The sequence below is a fragment of the Microchirus variegatus genome (genome assembly GCF_963457635.1).
Source record: "Microchirus variegatus genome assembly, chromosome: 4".
Taxonomy (NCBI): Eukaryota; Metazoa; Chordata; class Actinopteri; order Pleuronectiformes; family Soleidae; genus Microchirus; species Microchirus variegatus.
Genome location: NC_139805.1, coordinates 21,582,010 through 21,595,740, shown reverse-complemented (window position 1 = coordinate 21,595,740; position 13,731 = coordinate 21,582,010).

The following is a 13,731-nucleotide window of genomic DNA, read 5'->3' as shown; positions in this document are numbered from 1 at the left end:
ACAGATGCACTTCTAGACTATATTTTGAACTTGAACATCTTGTAAGATGTTTTTGGGTTTGTGTGGAGTTTTAACAAACAGGGCCCAAGTTTCAGGAAATGTGTTTCTGCTGTGGTGAAAAACTTAAAATCTAAGAGCGTAATTGTGACCTCTGAGATAGGAGTGAGACGGTAGAATTGGGACTTCCTCGTGTTGAAATTCAGTTACTTATATACACACAGAGCACTCTAGACAATCTCCAGGATTGATCCACTGTGATTGTCCACTGGCCTCTTTAAATCCACTCCAAATTGCCCTACTGCTACTTCAGCACTGAACATATGAATGTGTGTAAACTCAGTGTATCTATAGGTTACGAGGCGAGGTGGGAGGTCTGAGGAAATGTTTTCCTAATAAATCACAAGGGAGCATTTAAAATCAGCGTGTGCTGCAGCGGGGAGTATTTCTTTCTCCGTTTTTCCCTCTGAGAACACCTGAAGCCCAACACAGCTTGACTGCTAATGGCTCCGCAGTAAATCACATCACGCACTGTGGAGCTGACTCGTTATTTGGACCACTCTCAGGTGCTCATCTTGTGCTGCCACAGCCAAGACAAACACAAAACACACACATGCACAAATCCACACTGAGGTGAGAGCTAAAACATCCACTCCACAGCTTCAGACAGCTTTGACCCTTTTGAGAAAGCTCTGGGCACCAGCTAATGGCTGCTCGAACAAGCTTCCGCTACTGTTGAGCGTTCTGGTTTGACATGACGAGGAGAGGAGGGATGAAGAGGCTGGATAACCTCAGCTTGGAGTGTCTCCCTCTAATCCTCCCCTCTGTCAAAACAATGAAGGTCAAAGCTAAGATGAGGCCCAATTAGGCTCGGCCTCAAACATTTGAGGAAACAGCTGCCCTGGCTGCTGAGGAAATTCCTGTGTCTTTTGGTGTTTGAATGGAGTAACATACAAGGGTGGTCAAATAAATCGATAATCAGATACTAAATGCTACAAAAAAGTAGTGAGAGATTAGATCCTCATTTGTAACAGTATTGATACCGCGAGTGTTCTCTGACTCATCAGAGACAGAGAGAAACCCTCCCCTGTGAAGGGTGTGAGCAGTCAGTCAGCTGTGTGTGATGAAGAGTGAGCTCACATCAATGGGAGAACAATCCATTACCATTTGCTAAATTTAAGGAAATGCCGTCTGGAAACAAACATTTGCAACACGCTTGCAATATGAGATTAAGCGCGTCTATGGCTTGCTGCTCAGCCAGATAACATGGCTAATTAATGAGCTAACATCAGCTAATTCCCCATCACAGAGCACAGAGTGGTGTGTGTTGGTGTGTGGAGTTGACGCACTTCTACTGCTACTGGAATGGCAAAACTGTCATATAAGGCCATTCACTCACTCGTCTACCACTTTATCCTCCACATGAGGGTCGCGGAGGTTCGCTGATGCCAATCCCAACTGACATAGGGGACACCCTGGACAGGTCGCCATCCGTCACAGGGCACATAGAGACAACCGTTCACTGTCACACATACACCTACAGTCAATTTAACCTTTTAACACCTAACCCTCAAATTGTCCAGCTGGACCTTTTTGCTTATTTTAACCATAAATCGATCAGAAAATGTCTGGTAACTAAGTGCTTTTGTCCATTTTTCCAGAAGAACTTCCAATATATTGCAGTTATTTTCAATTTACTGCATGTTATAAAACTTTTAACAATTTAAAATGAAGAAAAACAAATAGGTTTACTTAAAAACTAAAGTTTTGAAGTGTTAAATTTGAAATTGGAACAGAATGAAACATATTTACAATAACATTTTTTTTTCTCAATGTGCAAAAACAGGCCAAAAAATGGAAGCTATGTGCAGGTGTTCTTCCCACTCTCTCCTTTCTGGCGACAAAGACGCCGATTCTCCGGGCTTCCTGAAACAGCAGGAGTGAATAAACCACATGTGGGCTTTCACGTGCAACTTCTCAGCTTTCAGAAATTGTAGGAACTTTTCCAATAGCTCAAACCGTCACATAACTATATTACCATAACCAATTTGTGTAATCCCCAAATCTGAATGTTTTTGGACTGTGCGACAAAACCAGAGAACCCTTCGAAAACCCATACAGAAACTCGGGTCTTCATGCTAATCACTACACCAACCGTGTGGCCAAAGTTAGCATACATTCGTGATCTAATCCTGGTCTATACATGGTTGACATGCATCTTCTTCACACAGCCGTGCTGCAGACAGGCAGGCACACAGCTCTTCCCCTCACTGATAGCTAACCACATGAACTATAGCCTTCACAACACAGTGCTGACTGCTGCTGCAGGGTCTTCACTACCAGTTTATAGAAGCAAAAGCGCTTTTTAAAAGTATTGTTCATACAAGGCAAACAATCAGGGGAAGGCTAGCTACAGATGTGCTAAGCCTATGTGTAAGTGGTGGCTATAAAGTCAAGTAGCACAACACGATGTTGGCCAACCTGAAGATGTTGTTTGTTTGTTGAAATCTTTTCTCTTCAGCCTATTCAGTTTGCCCCCCCCCCCCCCCCCCATGGTCCTTTGAATCAGTATCGATTTTGAAATTGTAGCGTTGTGACAACCCTAAAAAACAGCATGTGGGCAGAATGCATTTTGAGAGCAAACTGTGCAGTATACATTAATGCAAAGAAAGGACATCATCAGTGTTGAGAGGAACAATTTCTTGTTCAATAGAAAAGCTGCTCAGATTCTTCTGCTGTAAGCCATTGATCACTAATGTAACAACAGAAGAATGCAAGTAAACAGAGGTATGCATTAGAGTGAAGACGTGATTATTTATTCATGAAAGTATGCACACATTCCTCAGCCACAGCTGACGTCAACCCATTCGCAGTAACAGACAGTGGTCAGTGATTAGGAGCTCAGCCAACACAGTCTAGTGCTGAGAAAGATCCATCACCAACAGCAGTCCAGTCCCCAATCAATCTGAGCACTGAGCCGGACACTTGGGGATAGCAACACGCTCGGACAAACCTCTTTATCACACGCGCAAACCCACCAAGAAGCAGATATGAGCCAAGTCCTGGACATTCACAGTCACCAGAGACGCCCGAGCAACAAATCTGAGTGCAGCTGCCAAAGTGTATCAAAGTGCAAACCTGAGGGCTCCGGTATTTCTGCATTAACAGTAAGTATCCAGACATGCAAAAAGACAGACAGACAGACAATCTCCATAATTACAGCTGAGGGGAAAATAAGCCAAAAGGAGTGGACAGGAAAGGACACTAAGAGGGGGAACAGTATTTCATCATGCTTTGTCATTACTAGAGCATGAGACAGTTCCAAATGTGCCCATTGGTGAGGGCTGATTTCTGGGACTGTGTTATTTCTGGGCTGCAGCGTGAGTGGGAAATCTGTCTAGTTTGTTTTTACAGCTAAACAATAAGCGATGGCATAGGAATTGCCATTGTAATCCAACTCCACTTTTCTTAATAGCCTGTCATGTGCACTTGTCCAGGTCGGGATAGTGGAGTTCCACCTTTCTCTTCACGCCCAAGAAATCTTCAACATGAGACATATTCATACATACGTTCTCACACTGTGATTCTTTAACAAAGTAAGATTATATTGTGTCTGTGTTTTGTTAATTTTCTAGACAATTAATTATTCAAAAAACTTCCTGCACTTCGTAGAGCAATGCCCGTGCTATGGTTGAAGTCATGAAAAGACTCAGACATAAAAGATTCACACAAAAATCAACAAAGAGAGGCACAGAGGCAGTTGATTAAAATCCTTTTTTTTGCCTGGCCACAAAAACCCATTTTCATTTTGAGGATTTTCTTCTCTATTAATTTTGCAGTATAGTTAATTATGAAAAGTAAATTTTTTAAAAACCACCCAACAGTTGATTTTGAATTTACCAGAGCAGAAACCGAAGAGCTACTTTTAACCTCCATGGGGCGGGATTTATCTGCAGAGCTTTCAGCACAAAGCCAAAAATGGTAATTGTTTAACAGACTTGTGCATTAAACTTTTAAACCGTGAAAAGTGAACTCTGTATTCAGTTCAGGACTATTGACTGCACAGGGGACTGACTTGGATTTGAAATGCAGAAACGTTCTTGCGTTGATTTCATTATTTGATCTAAGTTGAAGCAATTGAAAATTTTAATTGTACTTTTTTAAATGCTTTTGTTTTGTGACCAGTGTAAGAAACGCTTCCTTAATCTCCTAAAAAAAACAAAGCACTAGATCAATTGAGCAAATGTTTCACGAGCATCCATCCACATCGACTGCAGACTGACCTGCTATGAGCCTCACAAATTCCACATTAAAATCAATTTGGCGGCGTCTCTGGTATTTCATTTAGCACTTTGAGGTGGTGCAGAGGAGCTGAAGTCAAATAAGGTTGGGGATGAGCTGAGGTATAATTTTACTGCCACTTAAGTCTGACAAGCAGATATTTTACTGTATATATTAAAATAGTAGATTAATTAACAGATTAAAGGAGCTGTAGGAAGAAAAAAATATTGTCATTGTTCATAAAATGACATTTAAATATAAAATTGAATATACAATCTAAAATTGTGTTAAAGTTTAGGTTGTGGAAAATGGGTTTAAGTGTAGCACCTGATAGATTTATCTTTCGGTTCATGCGGGACTGGATCCAAAAGCATTAATCATTAAAAACACAATCATGTAAACATTCACACAGTATAATTTAAAGCCTCAATGTGTAAGTTGTGTTGCCAAAACAATGCTGGTGTCTGTACGCGCCCCCCAAACTCACCCCATGCTTCAGGTGAGCCTGCACGGCTATGACTCTAGGTCAAGATTCCAAAAAAGTTTACCATTTTGGTAACTCACTAGCTCACTCATGTTTCAGAGAACAGAGGTCTCTTTAAAACTTCACTCATGTTTCAGAGCCTTCAGAAGCTGAACCTGGACTTGTAGCTGTTATGCTTCCACCTTTCCTTCCGTCAGTTGTGATGAAAAATCACAACAATCAGAAATCTCCAAAAAAATTAGAACTTCAGAAAATGTTGTACCAAGATATTGCTGCTCTGAATGCAGATTTTCCAAGTTGATCTTTTGTGGGTGGAACAGGTCATCAAACTGATGCTGCTGCTCACTCAGCTGCTTCTGTGTCTTCGAAAAAACCATCTGTCTCTCATTTGTCTGAATCTTTTCTGATGGCTCTGTTCATGCCCAAGCATCAAATAGATCTTTTGTTGCTCTATTAAAGCTTTTATGACAGCTCCATTGATGCTAATGTCGGTCATTCAGTTCATCACCAACGACTGACATTTTAAAACAACTGTTGAAAGACTTTGTGAATACCTTTATATTGTAGAGACCCAAGGAAGAAGGCAAATCAGTTTGATGACACTTTCCTTGTGTGGTTGTGTGTGTGGTGTTGGATGTGCACACATGAACATTGTCATTATGTTAGAATCCTGGTATTACTATTTAGCTAAAAGCACAGCTCCTGGGAAATGACCAGCACCTGCAAATTATATTGTATTAATTTATTAATTAAGCTATCTAACTATCTAATTTGATATGGTATATAATATTGTAAGTGAAGCTTTAGGTCAATATTTAGTGTGTGGAACATTGTAACATGGAATACAATCAAAATGCCAACTACAACATTCTAAAGTGTGAGAACTTATAGATATTAAATAATCATAATATTTATGTATTGCATTATTTTTAATTGCTGCAGAAGAGTGACGCATTTCTGTCACCCAATCAGCTGACTGTCATGGGTGGAGACAGTCTAGCTCCACCTGGACCATACTGTACAATTTTCCCAAGGGAAGGTCACCAAAAATGGAACAGTAAGGGCTGGTTATTTTGGTACTATTCCTAATGGAAACACAAAAAAATTAATACCGTTCAATACTGGACCAAACTGTTCCACTCAGCGGAAACATAGTTTTATAGAATACTGAAGCCTGGGATCAAACCCCAACCACCACTTGAGAGACAAACTGCTCTACCGTTGTTTCACAGCGGTCTTGTTTCAGCATAGGTGGCCCCAAAAGAAAATCCAACTTACTAGTCATTTCTATGTTTTGCTCCACTTCTTAGAGTGAACATAGGGAATTTGGTTTAAATTGGCACACCACACTTTCACGAGTATTTTTTCAGCCACATTCGTCATTGTCCATCAGGGCCTGGCTTTGTATAAAGCAGCATGATCCAAAAAAAAAGGTACTATTGCCATCACAATCAAAAAGACAGAACCCAGTTTTTCTGGTTGGTGTATGGAATAAAAAGTAGAACAGATTTTTCCAGTTTCACAGCAACAAACCCTATCATTAAAAACACACTTTGAAGCTGTGATATTTCACAAAAATTATAGACATTCAACTCATAATGACCATTCCTTCAGCATCTGTGTGGATGATACAAAGTCACAATTTGTCCTATTATGTGTTACGAACAATTATTAACCATCAGTACAATAGCAGCATAGGTTATATACTGCTCTCACACACATGAAAACGGCATACTCTTGACTTTGGTTTAAGGGATTTGGATGAAATTAATTATATTACTTTCCTAGTCTCCCCCATAAATCCCTCTGATTGGTTTGGGCAACTGCAGAACTAGAGCTCTGATTAGCTCGGACAGCTTTATAAGCACCACACTGGAGTCTTGGCTCCATAAATAGTCCTGCTGTGTGGAATTCATGAAGGGCGAAGTAGGAAGACAGACAGAAATCAGTCTCCCCAAAAGGGGATTGTGTATTTTTTCTTCTTCCCAACAATGTCATGCTTTTCCTCTCTTCGATCTTCTTGCCTGGAAATACACTATCCAGGGAACTCTGTGTAACTCCACAAATTAAAATCGAACACTGAACAGAATTTTCTTCTCCTTTGGGAATTGCAGCGCACAAGCATGGAAAACATTGGCCATCTGTAGACCTCTCAAGCAGCCTCTGTTTACCAGCTCACCACAGTATGACAGATACAGTCTATGCAGCGATGACGCCAATGTTACACACTCTCTGTCTCTCACTGACGCATCCTCTACTTTGTCGAGTAAAGATGTCGAGATGTCGAGATTTTGAAAAACCATGAAAGACAAAGTTTGAGGGGGAAACAAACCAGGTACTGCTTAAGGAGCTATCCGGTGCTGAAACCATAAGAGGAGCGCGCAAGGAGCTAATTTAAGTAATTCCAATTCAATAAAGATCAGATATCACGGTTTACATTAATACATATAAACATACCAGGTTTAATCTCAGTGGGAATGTTTATAATCAGCATTCACTTCTGGTCTGTGGTCGTATTAACCAAAAATTCTAGATTTTTTTTCCACCATGATGGAAAAATCGAGGGTCAACAACTGAGGGTCAACACCGTCAATAATCACCTTTAGACCTATAAGAGTGCCGCCGGCAGCCGTAATCCTGTGCAAATTAATATGATCCTGCAGCCACTGACCTGTAATAGACCCGCCTCTCACGCAAGAAGGCCTCATCTGTGACCATGTCTGTAACTAGAGGTGCAGCTTTGCCGGTGATACCGAAGGAGCGGTTGCTGTGGGATTTCCTCCCAAAGAAGCGAGCGCTTGAAGGATTGGGAAATCCCACATTCAGAGAGTCTTGCCGACTTGCGATCACTTTCCTTTCAATGTTCCCTGACTTCTTCTAAACTCAAGCCAAAGTGACGTTGGTGATTCCAGCCGCAAGTGTAGCAGCAGAGCACAGTTTCAGCCTTCAGGACAACATTAAAACGGCCATGAGAAGTCGTACTTCCAAGACAAAGACGCTGAACATAATAACAATCACCTCTGCAGCAGACTCTCTCTCCCTTGATGCGTTTGATTACGCTAAAGCGAGCACCACGTTTGAGTCCCTGCAGAGCAACAGGAAGGTTTCATTCAGGGCTAGAGAAGGTCTGATTCTGTATCTGCATCATTCATATTTACATAAAATGAAAACATTAAGCCCTGTAAATGTTACTGTGGTCGGGTTGGTTTTGAAAATACTATGAGATAAACTACGCGTCAAAATTGAAATGATGGATCAAAATAACAACCCAAGCTACAATGTTTTTACAACATGGGACAGCACTCAGTATTTTTTATTTCATCTTGCTTCATTTTATAAGTGACTTAAAGGTCACATAGAGTGGTCCTGTTGCACATATATGTTAGTTATGGAGGTCTACTTACATACATTAACTTGTTTTTATGGTCAAAAACCTCCTAGTTGCTGTAAACGAGCCGATATAAATCCTCTTTTCTGACGGTCATTCCCAGCCGCGAGACTTGAGACTCAAATCTCTCAACCCGGAAGTGACATATCAGCACACCCGCTCTCAGAAGCGCAGCTCCCCCCTCTGGAACGGTGGATGCACTGCTACTCATTATCAAAACATTTAACAACGTTTAAAAATAGCTTCTTCACGACTCCCCGCCGCAGTCCCTTTTATGACTTTGACCCGGAGTCAGACCCAGAGTCAGAAGACACTGTCGCTCGTGAAACACCTCCACAACAGACATTCTTCTTCTTCTGCGATTCAATGTACCGGATGTGCCCGGACTAGTGCCCGGAGCAGGACAATCGGCTGTTCCGGAGAAATGCTGTTTACGTAACTATAATGGGATTTTCAGAGATCTCGCTGAGCCAGAGATTACAATAAAACACAGCGTTCTCAGCAATGGCTGAACTGTTTGTTTCGAAACTTCAGGGCTTCATAAACAAGGTAATGATGCAGATACAAAAAAAACAGCGTTAATTGGAACTTCCGGTCTAGTTCCGATTTAATAGAATAATTTAATAATATACAAGTCATTGAGTTTGTACACAATAGAAAGTAAGCTACACTGTGATGTTGTTTTTCCATCTTTCGCTCAATCATATTGTTCCTGGTGCATTTGTGACACATGGGGGACTCCACCGGGCAGACCAACCACTGGCAATAGGATTGGTATAAATTGCCTTTTTCTTTGGCTAAAAATCTAATTTTACCTACAAATTGAAGTGTGAGTGATTGAAGTTAGAAATTAAAGCTTTTACGCCAAATGTGTGCTTGATTTAGTTCTACAGGACAACAATCTCCTCCATTGCTGATTGGCTTTGACACATTGCCGGTGCAGGTCAATGTAAATAAGGCTTAGCAAGGAAGTTGCACGGACATTCTGATATGACCATTGTCATGCATGGCCACATACTGGTTGTATTGGATATAAGATCAAGGACCACATACTTAAATGACACAAATCTGATTTAAAAATAGCAGTTGAGCCATGGAAAAATAGAATCAGATCTGACTCACATGAATGGAAGAAATTGGATATGAGCCACTTCAGCCTGGTAATCTGAACATTGCCTCTTTTCTCCTGATGATTATCTCACACATGAAACCTCTGGGCATAATGGGAAAATAAATATCTATATGTTGTATTTGCATCTCCTCCAGGGTATTAGGAAGTGAGTACATGTACTGACTTTACCAAGGGAGGCAGTCCACTAAAAAGGAAAGGTTGGATAAGAAAATTGTATATAAATTTAACACCGACCCTCTCTGCATCCTCTGAAAATCACTGTAAGACACTTGCCTGTGCCCCTGTCATTAATTCAACAGACAAAAACTGTTACCAGATGTCATCATTTATTTATAGTATTTAATAGGGAAAATGCTTTGTTTGAATAATAGATTTGGTGGGAGAGGGATACAGAGCTGGGTTTGGGAGTTGGGGGTGTGCGTGTGTGTGTGTGTGTGGGAGGGGGTGTCTTTGATGAATATTCATGAGCTGCGTCTGGTGAGATTGTGGAAAACTACCTTTTCTTTTTTCTGCCTCTGTGGCTCCCGGGCTTTGTTTGCTCTCCCACTGGCCGTGATGGACCAACTGTGCTGCTCATTTGTTTGGCTCTGTAGGTGCAGTGGCGAGCTCAATACGCTCGTTGCCAAACTATTATATTATTAGCCAAGACAAAGCTAACAGCAGCCCACTTAGGCTCGGCTCCATCTGTTCTGTGGTGTCAAGTTTCGACTTGATTCAGTGCTTGAAAGTAAAAATAAAATTAGGCGTAATAATTGATGATAAATCTTAAAAGGAAAACACTTGTAAACCTTATCAAAGTCAAGATTATTTAGGTCTGAAATCATTGCACACATTATACTATAGTGGGGATATCACTTACTGTGTAGAGGTGTGGGGAAACAAACAAAACACTTAAAGGATTTGTAAGTTTAAAAGCTTGCCATGAGTTAAATAACTATCACTGAAATGTACAGACGTGAGGATTAAAATGCAATACACAAGCAACAAAAATGGACAATTATCACAAAGCATCCTGTTTGAAATGAGGGACGACCAAAGATACAAACAAATGTTTGTCTGTCAGTCAGGGATTAAACTGTTCTAGAAATGTAAAATGATGCAATTAACTGGCTCAAAACACTATAAAGATTACCTTGCAATACTGGAAATAAATAGAAACTAGTATTGACGCAGGCTAACATAATTTCTTTTGTTGTCCTCATAACAACAACATGGTTACATGAGGAAAGCTTCAGCCAGCAACCCTTTGTTTTACCACTGAGAATTTACATTAACTAAATAAATAAACATCCAATCAGATACCAAATTGGGGGAGAGGACATTTGAAGAGCTGTCAATTGAGTGAACTGATGGCCTCTGGTGAGGAAAGGTGCAGCATTTATTAAGCCAGTGAAATGACCCCCATGAGTGGGGGAATGAAGGCACCAGATGGAGCACAGCCTAAATGATGATTTATGGTTATAGTATATGTGCAAGCAAAAGAGCTTGTGGGCTCCACACTGCTGCACACAACGAAGAAGGTGACAAGAGTAACCACAATCTGATGAGTATGTATACACACAGAATTGAATATGTGTATAAGCCACTGTGAGATTTTGTACTACTTAATTGGATCAAGGTTATTTAAGCGTGTAAATTAGTCTCTGTGTGTCGGAGTCTCCCAGCTTCCCTCCTACCCTCCCTTTGTAACATATGCGCTGAGCTCATAGCTTTGAACTCTCAGCTAAAACATAAAAACACTCTAATACTCTAATAAAGATCTCTTTTTCTGTTGCAATATTTCTCCTGGAAGGATCACAACTGACTCATAGCATCACCTTTCCTTCAACTGTAGGATTTGTAGCTGGAGGCCTTCAACAGCCAGACTTAAGCTCAGAGATCCTCTGTGCACTTTCTTGGCTGATCTGTCCCTCGTTTCATCCCCTGCCAAGGGCGGCTTTGTTTGCTTTAAGCACAGCAGAAGGCTTCATTTTGGGAATATTAATGTTGAACATTTTGCAAAATCTCTGTAAAAAATTCTGTTTCAAAAATCACTTGCTTGGACACTGCTCAAGTGCAAAATTGAATCCTCGCCCATTCACGTCTTCCGCTACAAGTGTCTGCGCTAAGCTGAGCGCAGCCAGGCAGAAAAGGCACATTATTGAAATATGTGACAAGACAACCCTCATGCAAAGTGCAGATAATGCTGTAAAATTCTTCCAGTCTGTTATTCGCCTCTCTCTCTCTTTCTCTCCTTTCTTCCATTTCCCTTTCACAATCCTGGGGTGTGATGTCAACATTTCTGAGCTGCTTTCACTCTTGTCCACAGTTGTAGTTGTACTGTGTCACTAAGAAGTGATGACCTGTCTCTGAGGGAATATTATTCCACTGCAGTGTCATCACAGGAAATGTTTAAAAATGGGGAGCAGTGAACTGGCAATGCCAAAGAAGAAGAAGAAGGAAACATTTCTGAGAACAATGGCTTTCAGAACAGAGCCAGTGTGGTACAGAGCAGGAGTGATGGAGTCCACACAGAGCAGGTCGACAAGAGGAAGACACTGAGAGACAAAGAGACACCTTCTACAGTATGCAAGAGGTGGAACCACAAAGAAACAAAAGGCAGCAGACAGACTCAAAGAGCAGTTTAAATGTGGAGTCCATTATTGTAGCTCGAGCTGCCGATGCCCACAGTTCACAGAGACAGTTCAGGAAACGGCAACGAAGATGATGCCACAGCAGCACATGCATGCAAGGACTACTATGACATGTTATCTGTCAGAGAGTGAAAAAGAAGCCTGGTGTTGTATTGTTTTTAAGCTCTGTGGTGCCTCTGTCCATCAGTGGTAGCTATTGACCTGTTAGTCAGGCTGTCTGCAAATACTTGACCTGAGTATCACGTTGCACTTGGAGAGGCCAAATACATGGATCAGACGTGTGTGACAACAGGCAGTTTGGATACAAATCCACTGAAAACCAGCGAGGGATCAGTAAGTTTACAATTTTTACAAGTTTAAAATCTGATTATTTTGTGTTAGTCCGACTAAACCAATATTTAGTAGTAAATCAAATGAGAGCACTGATGCCATTGCAACATCCATCTGTTACAGCACTGGGAATGTCTGTGTTACACCAAGATCTTCCTGGAACACAGTGAGTGCCTTCAGCAGGTCTTTTGATACTCAGTGCAAATTGTGGTCTTTGTCTCCTCTAATACAAGCCTAGAGTCTTCATTGTCCTGATGAAGCAACTGATTCAGCTGGTGAAGGAGAGGATGCACACAGGCACACATATTAAAGCAGGAGGAAAAAGCAGATATTTTCTTAGTTAAATGCATTAATTATTTCAGTGGGGCTGCAGCAACTTCAGTCATCTCCACAGCTCTCTAGCTTTGGTTGCTTAGTAACTACGGACGCGACAGAAGCGCAACTCCACCAGCACCCTTGGTTGAAAACCTTTGGCTTCTTGCATTTGATTTTCAAGCATTTTTAAACACTGCATGTGAACAGCCCCATATCCACATAAGTTGGGAGTCAATAGATCGATTGCAACAACATGACGAAATCCAGAAGAGCAGAATAACTAGCTGTTAATTTAAATGTTTGTTGTTTTTTTTCAGTGGCTTGCACACACATTTAGAAGGGCTGAGGCAGAAATTTAAAGGGCACCTACTGTGCACTGGTAGGGCAGGCACCATTAATATATGAACTGTCTTAACCTCCAACTATCACTTTCTCTCCCCCGCCCTTTCTGTCCACATCTCCTCTGTCTGTTGGGATTGGGTTTCTCTTCTCTCTATAATATTGTAAAGGTTTCTGCCTTACTATGTACAGTGCCTTGAGGTAATGTATGTTATGATTTGTCCCTATACAAATAAAATTGAATTGAATTGAATCATTTCCTGTGGGGACACCCTTTGGGACACATTTAGGGGCAGTAGGACTTCATAACGACATAACGCCACCCTTTGTGATTGGAAGGACACCCATAGGGAGCAAATTTGCAAGGGCATCTTATCACTTTTCTCCACTCCAAAAATGTATGTAATCATACATTTTTAAAATGTATATTTTTCTTTAGAGGCCACAAATGAATAGCAGCCAGTCAGGCACTTTCTCTTGTTTTTACTACTGTAGAGGGTGCCCTCTTTTGTTTGTCCATTAGGGCACCAGAGAGGCTACCTGTGCACGCCACTGGTGCATTAAGTCAACCTAAAAAAGACATCTTCCCACACAGACTTCCATTTCTTTTTTACAACCAGCAGAGTCGCCCCCTGGTGGCTAAATGCTACTTCTGTCCTACATCTCACGCTCCAGTTTGGTTCACAAACTGTAAGTGTGTCCACTTTACTGTCCATGTCTAATAAGCTAAAAGGGGGCAGATTCTAACATACTTCAGTCAGTAAATCAATTCCCTGTTTGTGCTCGTACACTAGGACAATGTCAGGAGTCCAATTAGGTCCAACTAAAACCA